The sequence below is a fragment of the Danio aesculapii genome, chromosome 15 (genome assembly GCF_903798145.1).
Source record: "Danio aesculapii chromosome 15, fDanAes4.1, whole genome shotgun sequence".
Lineage (NCBI taxonomy): Eukaryota > Metazoa > Chordata > Actinopteri > Cypriniformes > Danionidae > Danio > Danio aesculapii.
The window spans coordinates 2771698-2787559 of NC_079449.1; positions in this window are offsets into that span (position 1 = coordinate 2771698).

Consider the following 15862-nt stretch of genomic DNA (forward strand, 5'->3'; position numbering starts at 1 on the left):
ATACTGCTTTCTCTGTATATTGTCTATTCTATTGCATATCATTTTTTTCTATTGTTATCTAGTCTAGGTTGATATTTTATATTTTGCTGCTATGACATGATTTTCTATTGTTCTCTTTGGATTCTGTTTTCTCCATCTAGACTAGACTGGTATTTTCGGTTTTGCTACTGTGATATGTTTCTATTCTATTGTACTCTATTTTGTCCATATATTTTTCTCTTCTACTCCTTTCAATTCTGTTCTCTATAGTCTAGACTGGTATTTTCGGTTTTGCTACCATGATGAGCTTCTATTCTATTCTATTCTGTTCTATTCTATTCTATTCTATTCTATTCTATTCTATTCTATTCTATTCTATTCTATTCTATTCTGTTCTATTCATCTAGTCTAGACTGGTAATTTTTGTTTCACTACTATGTCATGCTTCAGCTCTATTCTATACTGCTTTCTCTGTATATTGTCTATTCTATTGCATATCATTTTTTTCTATTGTTATCTAGTCTAGGTTTATATTTAATATTTTGCTACTATGACATGATTCTATTTTCTCCATATATTTTGTATTCTATCCCTTTCAATTTTATTTTCTCCATCTAGTTTAGACTGGTATTTTCAGTTTTGCTACTATAATGAGCTTCTATTCTATTCTATTCCCTTTTCTCCATCTAGTCTAGACTGGTATCTTCTGTTGTGCTGCTTTGACATTCTTTGCTTCTACTTTATTCTATTCTATTTCCTCCATCTCGTCTAGACAGATATTAAAGTCAATTCTATTCTATTGTATCGATCCATTCTAGACAGATACTTTCTGTTTTGCTGTACTGAATTGTATTTTATTTCTATTGTATTCTATTCGCCCATCTATTATAGATGGGTATTTTCTGCTTTGCTGCACTAAAGTGTATTCTATTCTGTTTCTATTCTCTTCTGTTCTATTCTATTCATCTGCATTGATCAAATCCTATTTATTCTATTCTATTATGATGCATTCTCTTATTCTATTCTATTCATATCTATTATGGATGAATAGAATACTCTTATTTAATTTAGATTTTGTTTTTCTGTTCTACTCTATTGTGTTCATTTCTATATGCTAATCCAGTCTGTTATTTTTCCCATTCTATTGTTTTTCTACACCACTGTACAGTTTAACTATCCATCTAGATGGGTATTTTCTGTTTTATTACCCCGAGGTTATCATTCAGTTTCGTTCTGTTGTATTCTATTGTACTCTATTCTCCCGTGAGCATCCGGACTGTGGTTGATGTCATTGTCGTATTGATCTAGCAGTCATCGGCTGCAGTTTCAGTGAGTAAGCCGACTGTAAATGACCGAAGCTGTGTGCTGTACGATGTTTATTGAATTCTGCGGTTCTCCTAAGATTCAGTTCTTCAGGGAATCTCAGGGCAGTGTTCAGTAGGGCAGTAGGTTTTGTGTGTGCGTGTGCGTGTGCGTGTGCGTGTGTGTGTGTGTGTGTGTGTGTGTATGTGCGTGTGTGCGTGCTTCTATGCTATTATATTCTATTTAATTTTCAACCTATTCCAGACTGGTATTTTCTGTTTTGCTACTATAATATTATTCTATTCTATTCTATTCTATTCTATTCTATTCTATTCTATTCTATATTCTGTTTTCCCTATCTAGTCTAGACTGGTAATTTCTGTTATACTACCATGACATGCTTCTATTGTATTGTATTGTATTCTCTCCATCTATTCTATTTTTTCCATCTATTCCACACTGGCATTTTTTGTTTTGATACTATGATATGCTTATATTATGTTATTTCCTATTATATTCTATTTTCTATTCTGTTGTATTTTCTCCATCTAGTCTAGACTGGTCATTTCTGTTTTGCTACCATGCTTGTATTGTATCGTATTGTATTGTATTGTATTCTGTTCTATTCTATTTTAATATTTACTATGATACTACTATTGGGGTATGATACTATAATATGCTTCTATTCTATTAATATATTTTCAGTTCTATTCTGTTTTCCCCATCTAGTCTAGACTGGTAATTTCTGTTCTGCTACTATGCTTCTATTCTATTCTGTTTTCTCCATCTATTTTCTATTCTATTCTATTTTATTCTATTAATCTGTTTTCTATTCTATCTGTCGTTCTATTCGGTTTTCTCCATCTAGTCTTGACTGTTTCATCCAGCAAAAAAATTCTGTTTATATTGTATTCTATTGTACTTTCTCCATCTAGTTTCAATTCTATTATATTCTGTTCTATTTTTTCCATTTTAGTCTAGACTGGTAATTTCTGTTTTGCTTTTATGACATGGTTCTATTTTATTGTATTCAATTCTGTTTTCTCCATCTATTTTATATTAGATTCTATCGTATTTTCTTTATCTGTTCCAGACTGGTATTTTCTGTTTTGCTATTAAGATATGCTTCTATTTTATTCTATTCTGTTCTATTACTCTATTTTCTATTCTATTTTCTCCATCTTGTCTAGACTGTATATTTTCTGGTTTTGCCACTATGACATGATTCTGTTCTATTTCATTCTATTATGTCTCTATATATTTTATATTCTATTCTCTTTTATTTTTTTGTATTTTTTTTATACTCTAGATTGATATTTCATGTCTTGCTACCATAATGTGCTTCTGTTTTATTCTATTTTCTCCATCTATTCTATTTTCTGTTATTTTCTGTGTTTGTATTGTATTGTATTGTATTCTGTTCTCTCCATCTAGTCTAGATAGGTAACTTCTGCTTTGCTACTATAACATGCTTCTATTCTGTTCTATTCTGTTCTATTCTGTTATGTTCTATTCTGATCATCTCTATTCTATTCTGTTCTATTCTATTCTATTCTGTTATGTTCTATTCTGATCATCTCTATTCTATTCAGTTTTCACCATCTAGTCTAGACTGGTATTTTCTGATTTTCTATCAAGATATGCTTCTCTTTTTTTTATTCTATTCTTATATTTCCTTTTTTATTCAGTTTTCTCCATCTAGTTTAGACTCATAATTTATGTTTTGCTACTAAGATATGCTTCTATTCTATTCTGTTTTATTCTATTCTATTCATCTTTCTCCATCTATTTTCTGTTCCATATTTTATTCTATTCTATTCTATTCCATTCCATTTTGTCTGTCTAGTCCAGACTGGTATTTTCTGTTTTAATACCATGATATGCTTCTATTCTATTCTATTCTATTCTAATCTATTCTATTCTATTCTATTCTATTCTATTCTATTTTCTCTGTAGTCCAGACTGATATTTTCTGTTTTAATACCATGATATGCTTCTATTCTATTTTATTCTATCTATTCTGTTCTGTTTTCTCCAGTGAGCTACTGGACTGCTTACATTTAGTCTAGACTACACTACAGACTACTCTAGATTAAAGTAGGATATATGTGTGTGCTTCTATTCTATTCTATTTTCTCCATTTTTGTCTAGACTGGTAATTTCTGTTTTGCTACTATGATATGCTTCTATTCTATTGTATTCTATTCTTTTCATCTCTATTCTATTCATCAATATTCTATTCATATCTATTCTATTCATCAATATTCTATTCTATTCATGTATATTCTACTCTTTTCTGTTCAGTTTTCTCCATCTAGTCTAGACTGGTATTTTCTGTTTTGCTACTATGACATGTTTCTATTCTATTCTTTTCTCTTCTATTCATCTATATTCATCTGTATTCTATTAATCTATATTCCATTTTGTTCTATTCATATCTATTCATCTGTATTCCATTCATGTATATTCTACTCTTTTTCTGTTCAGTTTTCTCCATCTAGTCTAGACAGGTAATTTCTGTTTTGCTACTATGACATTATTCTATTCTATTCTATTCTATTCTATTCTATTCTATTCTATTCTATTCTATTCTATTCTCTCAATCTATTCCAGGCTGGTGTTTTTTATTCCATTTCATTCTGTTGTATTCTATTGTACTCAATTCTCCAGTGGGCATCTGGACTGCTCACCTCTAGTCTAGACTACACTACAGTAAGGGAAGTTTGCGTGTGAGAACTGCTGCAGACTGTATTGCTGTTATTTCCTGGTGTAAATTAGGAGCTCTTGGGTAAGGCGTTTGTGTGCTTTTATATTTCAATATGCATTGGTTGTTATTGTGGCGTGCTACGCTAACTGTGCCATGACGTGTTGGCTAATGTGTTTTTTCCCATGCGGGTCCTCACATCTGCTCTGGAGTGTTTGAACACGGCATGTGCACATGTCAACCGCGTGTCTCCTGCTGATATACAAGACACACACCTGTACACTGCTGTATAGCCTATTCATCCTATTATTTTCTATTAGGGCTGCACAATATATTGTTTTAGCATTGATAACGCAATGTGTGATTCCATAATAATCACATCACAGCATGTGCAATGTGGACCACTCACGACAGTTCTGAACACATGATAACTGTGTAGTCATTTCAGTTTAATCATAGTTAATTCATATTGCAAAATATACTGTGCAGCTTAATATCACAGAGTCCGCTTTTTTCCAATAATGGGTAGCCCTAACACACACACACACACACACACACACACCTGTACACTGCTATATAGCCTATTCTATTAGGCAGGTTTATTCTATTATTTTCAATGCTATTCTGTTCTACTCTACTGGTTTTATCACTGATGTCATAATTCTATTCTATTCTGCTAATCCAGTCTGTTATTTTCCATTTCATTTTTTACACTACTGTACTCATTGCTATCAAGTCTAAAATGTACTGGTACTGAAGAAGTCTCTATTCTATTCTATTCTATTCTATTCTATTCTATTCTGCTAATCCAGTCTGTTATTTTCTATTTTATTCTTTTTACACTACTGTACTAATTTCCATCTAGTCTAAAATGTACTAGTACTGAAGAAGTCTCTGTTCTGTTCTATTCTATTCTATTGTGCCTATTCTGTTCTATTCTGCCTGTTTTATTAGGCCAATTCATTCTATTATTGTCGATCACTCTTTTTTCTCTGCTGTTCTCACTTGTTAAATCTTTTGGTTTATAGCACTTAAGCCATTCTATTCTATTCTATTCTATTCTATTCTATTCTATTCTGTTAATTCAGTCTGTTATTTTCTATTTTATTCTTTTTACACTACTGTACTTATTTCCATCTAGTCAAAAATGTACTAGCACTGAAGAAGTCTCTGTTCTATTCTATTCTATTCTATTGTGCCTATTCTGTTCTATTCTGCCTGTTTTATTAGGCCAATTCATTCTATTATTGTCGATCATTCTTTTTTCTCTGCTGTTCTCACTTGTTTAAAATGTTTTGGTTTATAGCACTTAAGCTATTCTATTCTATTTTAATCTATTCTATTCTGCTTATCCAGTCTGTTATTTTCCTTTTCATTTTTTTAAACTACTGTACTCATTGCTATCAGGTCTAAAATGTACTGGTACTGAAGAAGTCTCTATTCTATTCTATTCTGCTAATTCAGTCTGTTATTTTCTATTTTATTCTTTTTACACTACTGTACTAATTTCCATCTAGTCTAAAATGTATTAGCATTGAAGAAGTCACTGTTCTATTCTATTCTATTGTGCCTATTCTGTTATATTCTGCCTGTTTTATTAGGCCAATTCATTCTATTATTGTCGATCACTCTTTTTTTTTTCTCAGCTGTTCTCACTTGTTTTAATTTAGTTTATTTATAGCACTTAAGTCATTCTATTCTATTCTATTTTAATCTATTCTAATTCATTCTTTTTACACTACTGTTCTCCTTGTGATCAAGTCTAAAATGTACTGGAACTTAAGTCACTATATTCTTTCACACCTGGTTTTGATTTTTTTTGGTTTGTTTCTTTATAGCACTGCGGTCATTATTCAGGTCTAGTGTATTCCGCCTGTTGTATTAGGCCAATTCAGTCTATTATTATTATCTATTTTCTATATCATTCTCTTCCACTTTTTCACACCTAGTTCTGAATTTTCTTGTTTGTAGCACTGAAGTCATTATTCTATTCTTTTCATTCCTCTTGCACTTCTGTAATTTCCATCTAGTCTAAATTGTTCTGGCGCTGAAGTCTACTCTATGCTTTTTATATTCTGCTAATCCACTTAGTTTTTTCTCTAGTTCATTCTTTTTTTAATCTACTGTTCTCGCATCCGTTCTGTTATTTTCTATTCTATTCTTCTAATACAGCATTTTTCAGCTCTACTGTTCACGCATCCATCTATTCTAGACTCGTTTTATATCATTTTCACTTGTCTGGACTAGATGGAGAGATTAGAATAGAATAGCATAGAAACCCGTCAGAGCAGCAAAACATAAAATGCCTGTCTAGAATAGATGAATAGAATAGAATAGAATAGAATAGAATAGAATAGAATAGAAGACAACAGAATATCACAGAAACACGTCAGAGCAGCAAAACATTAAATGCCTGTCTAGAATAGATGAATAGAATAGAATAGAATAGAATAGAATAGAATAGAATAGAATAGAAGACAACAGAATATCACAGAAACACGTCAGAGCAGCAAAACATTAAATGCCTGTCTAGAATAGATGAATAGAATAGAATAGAATAGAATAGAATAGAATAGAATAGAATAGAAGACAACAGAATATCACAGAAACACGTCAGAGCAGCAAAACATTAAATGCCTGTCTAGAATAGATGAATAGAATAGGATAGAATAGAGTAGAATAGAATAGAAGACAACAGAATAGCACAGAAACACGTCAGAGCAGCATAACATAAAATGACTGTCTAGAATAGATGAATAGAATAGGATAGAATAGAATAGAATAGAATAGAAGACAACAGAATAGCACAGAAACACGTCAGAGCAGCATAACATAAAATGCCTGTCTAGAATAGATGAATAGAATAGAATAGGATAGAATAGAATAGAGTAGAATAGAAGACAACAGAATAGCACAGAAACACGTCAGAGCAGCATAACATAAAATGACTGTCTAGAATAGATGGATAGAATAGAACAGAATAAAATACAACAGAATAAAATGGAATAGAACAGAATAAAATAGAACAGAATAAAATAGAATAGAACAGAATAAAATAGAATAGAACAGAATAGAATAGAACAATTAAACGGAATAGAATAAAATAGAATAGAATAAAATAGAACAGAGTAGTAACAATTAAATGGAACGGAATAAAATAGAATAGAATAAAATAGAATAAAATAGAATAGAACAATTAATCGAAACATAATGAAATAGAACAGAATAAAATAGAACAATTAAACAGAACAGAATAAAATAGAATAGAATAGAATAAAATAGAATAGAACAGAATAGAATAGAACAATTAATCGAAACATAATGAAATAGAACAGAATAAAATAGAACAATTAAACAGAACAGAATAAAATAGAATAGAATAGAATAAAATAGAATAGAACAGAATAGAATAGAACAATTAATCGAAACATAATGAAATAGAACAGAATAAAATAGAACAATTAAACAGAACAGAATAAAATAGAATAGAATAGAATAAAATAGAATAGAACAGAATAGAATAGAACAATTAATCGAAACATAATGAAATAGAACAGAATAAAATAGAACAATTAAACAGAACAGAATAAAATAGAATAGAATAGAATAAAATAGAATAGAACAGAATAGAATAGAACAATTAAACGGAACATAATGAAATAGAACAGAATAAAATAGAACAATTAAACAGAACAGAATAAAATAGAATAGAATAGAGTTAGAATAAAAATAGAATAGAACAGAATAGAATAGAACAATTAAACGGAATAGAATAAAATAGAATAGAATAAAATAGATAGAACAGAATAGAATAGAACAATAAACGGAACATAATGAAATAGAACAGAATAAAATGGAATAGAACAGAATAGAACAATTAAATGGAATAGAATAAAATAGAAACAGAATAACAATAATAGAATAGAACAGAATAAAATGGGAACAATTAAAACAGAACAGAATAAAATAGAATAGAATTAAATAGAATAGAATAGAACAATTAAACTGAAATAATGAAATAGAACAGAATAAAATAGAATAGAACAGAATAGAACAATTAAACGGAACAGAATAAAATAGGAATAGAACCATTAAATGGAATAGAATTAAAAATGAATAGAATAAAATAGAATAGAACAGAATAAATAGAACAATAGAATGAACAATAAACGGAACGAATAAATAGAATATAATAAAATAGAATAGAACAGAATAAAATAGAATAGAACAGAATAAAATAAAACAGAATAGAACAGAACAGAATAGAACAATTAAACTGAACATAATGAAATAGAACAGAATAAATAGAATAGACACAGAATAGAACAATTAAACTGAACATAATGAAATAGAACAGAATAAAATAGAATAGAACAGAATAGAACAATTAAACGGAACAGAATAAAATAGAATAGAACAATTAAATGGAATAGAATAAAATAGAATAGAACAATTAAATGGAATAGAATAAAATAGAATAGAATAAAATAGAATAGAACAGAATAAAATAGAACAGAATAAAATAGAATAGAATAAAATAGAATAGAACAGAATAGAATAGAACAATTAAACAGAACATAATGAAATAGAACAGAATAAAATAGAATAGAACAGAATAGAATAGAACAATTAAACGGAACAGAATAAAATAGAACAGAATAAAATAGAGTATAATAAAATAGAACAATTAAACAGAACAGAATAAAATGGAACAGAATAAAATAGAATAGAACAGAATAAAATAAAACAGAATAGAACAGAATAGAATAAAATGGAACAGAATAGAATAAAGGCTACGCAGTGGTGCAGTAGGTAGTGCTGTGGCCTCACAACAAGAAGGTCGCTGATTCGAGGCTCGGCTGGGTAAAACATAGAGCAGAATAGAACAGAATAGAATAGAATGTGATTCTACTGAGTGGGTGGAGCTAAAGATCTATGTCAGTGCACATTGAGTGATTGGTGAAATTTTTGTATAGCATCAGGAGTGATGTATTTTTCTGGAATAATTCTGCTAAGTTTTAATGAAAGTTGAACAAACACACATCCATGAATAACCTCAGAGCTCACAGTAGCTTTGGCTGTAAACATAAGCACCTTATTGTTAAATCAATCACAATGTGTATTTTGCAGGCGGTTGTGCGATCATGGTTGCTTAAGTACATGTAAAGATCCAGTTCTCTGTCTGAATTGCTGAGTGAATATGAATATTTTGTGTACTGATTTATTGATGATGTATTGAATGAATGCTTTTACTCATGTTGTTGTTGTTTTTCTCTTTCTCTCAGTTAAATGTTGAGGACAGAACCGACATGTTACCAAAATCCAGACGAGCTCTCACCATTCAAGAGATCGCAGCACTGGCCAGATCTTCACTTCATGGTACACACACACACACACACACACACACAGAGACAAACACAGTGACAGACACACAAACACAGAAACACGCATTCGCACACAGACATACATACACACACACACACACACACACACAAACAGAGACAAACACAGTGACACGCGCACACACACAAACACAGAGACACGCATTCGCACACACACACACACACACACACACACACACACACACAGACAAACACAATGACACGCACACACACAAACACAGAGACACGCATTCGCACACAGACATACATACATACACACACACACACAGAGACAAACACAGTGACACGCACACACACAAACACAGAGACACGCATACACACACACACACACACACACACACACACACACACACACACACACACAGACAAACACAGTGACACACACACACACAAACACAGAGACACGCATTCGCACACACACATACATAGATACATACACACACACACACAGACAAACACAGAGACACGCATTCGCAGACAGACATACATACACACACACACACAAATAATCAAACAAACACACACTGAGAGATGCATACACATGCACACACACAAACACAGAGATGCATTTGCACACACAGAGACGCACACAAACACAGACATGCATGCATGCACACAGAGACACGCATAAGCACACACACACACAAAACAAACAAACACTTACGCACAGACATACACACAAACAGAGATATGCATACACAGAGATGCATTTGCACACACACACACACAAAACACACAGAGACACACATTCACACAGACAGGCACACACGCAGACACACGCATATGGACACACACAAACACGAAGACACACACACACACATACAAAAACAAACAAACGCTTATGCACACACACATACACACCCACACACAAACAGAGACACATTTGCACACACAAACACACAGAGAGACACACACATACATAAGCAAACACAGAGATACGCACACACAAACACATTAACACAAAGAGAGAGACATGCATTCTCACACACACACACACACACACACACACACACACAGACAGGCATACAGACAGACACGCATATGGACACGCACGAACACGGAGACATGCACACATACACACACAGAGACACACACACACAGAGACATGCATTCTCACACACACACACACACACACACACACAAAGGCAAACAGAAGCACCGAGACACGCACATATACACACAAACAAACACACAGAGACACACAAAAACGCACAAACACACAGAGACACACAAACCACAACACACACACACACACACACACACACACACATAGAGACACATTCACACACAGAAACACACACAAACGCACAGAGATACGCACATACATACAACCACAGAGATCTGCACACACACATACACACACAGACCCATTCGTATACAGAAACGCACAAAAATACATGGACACATACACACAAACACATACACTAAAACACACAAACATACACACACACACATACACTCGCACACTGAAACGCACACAAACACAGAGACACGCAGGCATACCACACGCACACACACACACTTTCACACACAAACACACACACACACAAACACGTACAAACATAGAGACACACAAACACGTACAAACACAGAGATACACACACACACATTCGCACACAGAAACACACACAAACACGTACACACACACACACACACACACACACACATTCGCACACTGAAACATACACAAACACAGAGACACGCATACAAACAGACACGCACTCACATACACGTAAACACAGAGATGCGCACACACACACACACACACTCCTGACTGTCAGTATGATCAGATTATTGCTCCTGCATTATGCAGTGTGTATGTCACTGACCTCTGCATTATCTCCGTGTGTGGTCTCTGTGTGTGGTCTGTGTGTGTGTACAGGAATCTCACAGGGTGGTCAAAGATCATGTGACGAAGCCCACAGCGATGGCGCAGGGCCGCGTGGCGCACCTGATCGAGTGGAAGGGTGGAGTAAACCCAGCGACACGACCAACGCTCTGGAGACACACATCACATCATACTCACACCTGAGTGAGGGAGAGCAGGAGGCACGATTCGCTGCCGGTCAGTACACACACACACACACACACACACACACACACACACACACACACACACACACACACACACACACCACACACACACACACACATCACATCATACTCACACCTGAGTGAGGGAGAGCAGGAGGCACGATTCGCTGCCGGTCAGTACACACACACACACACACACACACCCACATCATACTCACACCTGAGTGAGGGAGAGCAGGAGCACGATTCGCTGCCGGTCAGTACACACACACACACACACGCACACACATCACATCATACTCACACCTGACTGAGGGAGAGCAGGAGGCACGATTCGCTGCCGGTCAGTACACACACACACACACACACACACACACACACACACACATCACATCATACTCACCCCTGAGTGAGGGAGAGCAGGAGGCACGATTCGCTGCCGGTCAGTTACACCACACCACACACACACACACACACATCATACTCACACCTGAGTGAGGAGAGCAGGAGGCACGATTCGCTGCCGGTCAGTACACACACACACACACACACACACACACATCATACTCACACCTGAGTGAGGGAGAGCAGAGGCACGATTCGCTGCCGTCAGTACACACACACACACACACACACACATCATACTCACACCTGAGTGAGGGAGAGCAGGAGGCACGATTCGCTGCCGGTCAGTACACACACACACACACACCACACACCACATCATACTCACACTGACTGAGGGAGAGCAGGAGGCACGATTCGCTGCCGGTCAGTATACACGCACAACACACATCACACATACTCACACCTGTGAGGGAGAGCAGGAGGCACGATTCGCTGCCGGTCAGTATGCACACACCACACACACACATCACCACACCCACACACACACCACACCACACACATCACATCATACTCACACCTGAGTGAGGGAGAGCAGAGGCACGATTCGCTGCCGGTCAGTATACACACACACACACACACACACACAACACCACCCCACACACACACACACCACACACACACACATCACATCATACTCACACCTGAGTGAGGAGAGCAGGAGGCACGATTCGCTGCCGGTCAGTACACACACACACACACACGCACACACATCCATCATACTCACACCGAGTGAGGGAGAGCAGGAGGCACGATTCGCTGCCGGTCGTACACACACACACAACCCCACGCAACACACACACACACACACACACACACACACATCACATCATACTCACACCTGACCGAGGGAGAGGAGGAGGCACGATTCGCTGCCGGTCAGTACACACACACACACCACACGCACACACACGCACACACACACACACACACACACATCACATAATACTCACACCTGAGTGAGGGAGAGCAGGAGGCACGATTCGCTGCCGGTCAGTACACACACACATCACACACACACACACACACATCACACACACCCACACACACACACATCACATCATACTCACACCTGAGTGAGGGAGGAGAGCAGGAGGCACGATTCGCTGCCGGTCAGTACACACACACACACACACATCACATCATACTCACACCTGAGTGAGGGAGAGCAGGAGGCACGATTCGCTGCCGGTCAGTACACACACAACACACACACACACACACACACAACACATCACAACATACCAAGGATTGTGTGTGTGGGCGGATTCTGTGGATTCACAGCAAGAAGGTCGCTGGTTCGAGTATCGGCTGGGTCAGTTGGCATTTCTGTGTGGAGTTTGCATGTTCTCCCCGTGTTGGCGTGGGTTTCCTCCAGGTGCTCCGGTTTCCCCCACAGTCTAAAACACATGCGCTATAGGGGGAATTAATGAACTAAACTGGCCGTAGTGTATGAGTGTGTGTGTGTGTGTGTGTGTGTGTATGGGTGATTCCCAGTACTATGTTGCAACTGGAAGGGCATCCGCTGTGTAAAACATATGCTGGAATAGTTGGTGGTTCATTCCACTGTGTCGACCTCTGATAAATAAGGGACTAAGCCAAAGGAAAATAAATGAATGAGTGTCTCTAGTGAGTCTTTTAGCACAGAGTGTGTGTGTGTGTGTGTGTGTGTGTGTGTGTGTGTGTGTGTGTGTGGTTCTGTGTGTTCATCTTTCTGAAGGTGAAGTGACAAAGCATTTTTCCTCTGCAGACCTGAGAGGAACTCGCTCTCCATCAATGTCACTGCGCTCACACACATACTAAATATTAGCATCATTTGTGTGTGTGTGTGTGTGTGTGTGTGTGTGTGTGTGTTGTGTGTGTGTGTCAGTTTGTGAGAGAGAGCATTGTTCCAAGTTCTGTTCTTGTGGACTGTGTGTGTGATAGATTGTGTTGTTGAGTTTGTGCATGTTTGTGTGTGTGTGTGTGATGTGTGGTGTGTGTGTTGTGTGGTTGTGTGTGTGTGTGAACAAAAGAGAGAGAGGGTTGTTTACAAGTTTTAGGGTTAGGGTTAGTCTCAGTGTGTGTCTAAGTGTATTTGTTATTGTGTGTGTGTGTGTGTGTGTAAGAGAGAGAGAGAGAGAGAGAGAAAGAGGAGAGAGGGTTGTGTTGTGTGTGTTTGTGTGAAGAGAGAGGGAGAGAGAGAGAGAGAGGGTTGTGTGAGAAAGATGTTCACAAGTTCTGCCCTGTATGTGTTATTAGGCTGTCTGTTATCGTGAGTGTGGTGTGAGAGAGAGTATTGTCTTTTTGTGTACGCAAGTGCGCAAGTTTGTGTACACAAACCTTATTGTGTGTTTGTGGGTCTTTTGTCTCTGGCTTATTTTTGTGTGTTATTGTGAATGTGTGTGTGTGTGGTGCACAGACCTTATTTTGTGTGTGTCTGTGTGTGCATTATTTTGTGTGTGTGTATGTATGCTGAATGTGACGCAGTGGATCAAATCGAACTCTAGGAAATGTGCCAAGCCTCTCCAAAGTTGCTGTGCGTGTGTGTGCGTGTGTGTGTGTGTGTGTGTGTGTGTGTGTGTGTGTTTGCTGACGAGGCCTTCAGTAAAGGGTAAAGATGAATGAACAGGAAGCCTTCAGTATATTCAGCACATTCTGTCAGTGTGAGGACGCCGGCTTGATAAACTCAACAACTCTGATCTGCATGCTGGTTTATTCTAATTAGAGCTGATTTAATGTCTGCTCATTTGCATACAGGTGGTTGATTAAAAGATACCTTTTTTAATTTTGGATATTAGGAGACAGTGGAGGGTGGCATGGTAGCTCAGTGGTTAGCATTCTGGCCTCAACTTCGGTTTCGCTATTTTGGTGAAGACTTTCTCTTGTTTTTTTTCATGGCAAGGTTGACATTTCGTGGAATTGCTCTGAAGTGTTTGTTGTTTGTGTTTTTATCAGGCGTGGCGGAGCAGTTTGCTATTGCAGAGGCTAAACTTCGAGCCTGGTCTTCAGTGGATGGAGACGAATCTAATGACGATTCCTATGATGAAGATTTCTACCTGCAAATGAGCCCGTTACACAGAGCACAGGTACACACACACACACACACACACACACACGTGCACATTCATAAAACACACCTCTAACTAATGCTGGGTTATTTACACGCAAATGGGGTAAAATAAGGACAATAACCCAGCAGTTGGTTTAGTCAGAGTTGGGTTGAAATAGCCCAGCATTTTTAGGGTGCCTTTAAAATGATCAGTAATGCTGGGTTATTTACACCCTAGTTGGCTAAAACATGGACAAACCCAAACATTGGGTTAAATTTGGTCTTATAAATTTACATTTAAAAAATTAACCCAGCAGTTGGTTTTTCAGTATTGGGTTGAAATAACCCAGCATTTTAGAGTGCACTTTAAAGTATGATCAACTAATGCTAGGTTATTTACACCCAAGTTGGGTGAAACAGGGACAAACCCAAACATTGGGTTAAATTTGGTCCTATGAATTTAAATACAACAATGAACCCAGCAGTTGGTTTAGTCAGAATTGCACACTACAATAGGATCAAATGATCAACGTCAAAGTCAAAATAAACCTCGCGATGGGTTAAAATGACATGCATCAATTTTTTGTGTATGTGTACAGTGAATATCAAGGTTATTTTTATAAACGACAACCAACACTAAAACAACTGGTAAATAAAAAATAAAATCTAACAGAAATAACAATTCACAATAATGAAAAACTAAAACTAACTAACACCCACTGAAATCACATTTAATTAGAATAATAATTAGCATAATAAACAATTTCTTATTATTACTAAGCAGTCATATACAAAGAGTTGCCAAGTATTAAAGGTGCAGCATGTAAGTTTGACACCCAGTGGTTGAACTAGGTATTGCACTCATGGATCAAAACACAAGCGCAGGTTGCCAGATTGACAACAGGAGTGAGTGATTTAAATAGTGTTCTACATAAAAGCAACAGCACCCGATAGAAGGAATATTCTCCATATTAAAAGGAGTTTTTGTCCTAACCACACCTCGAA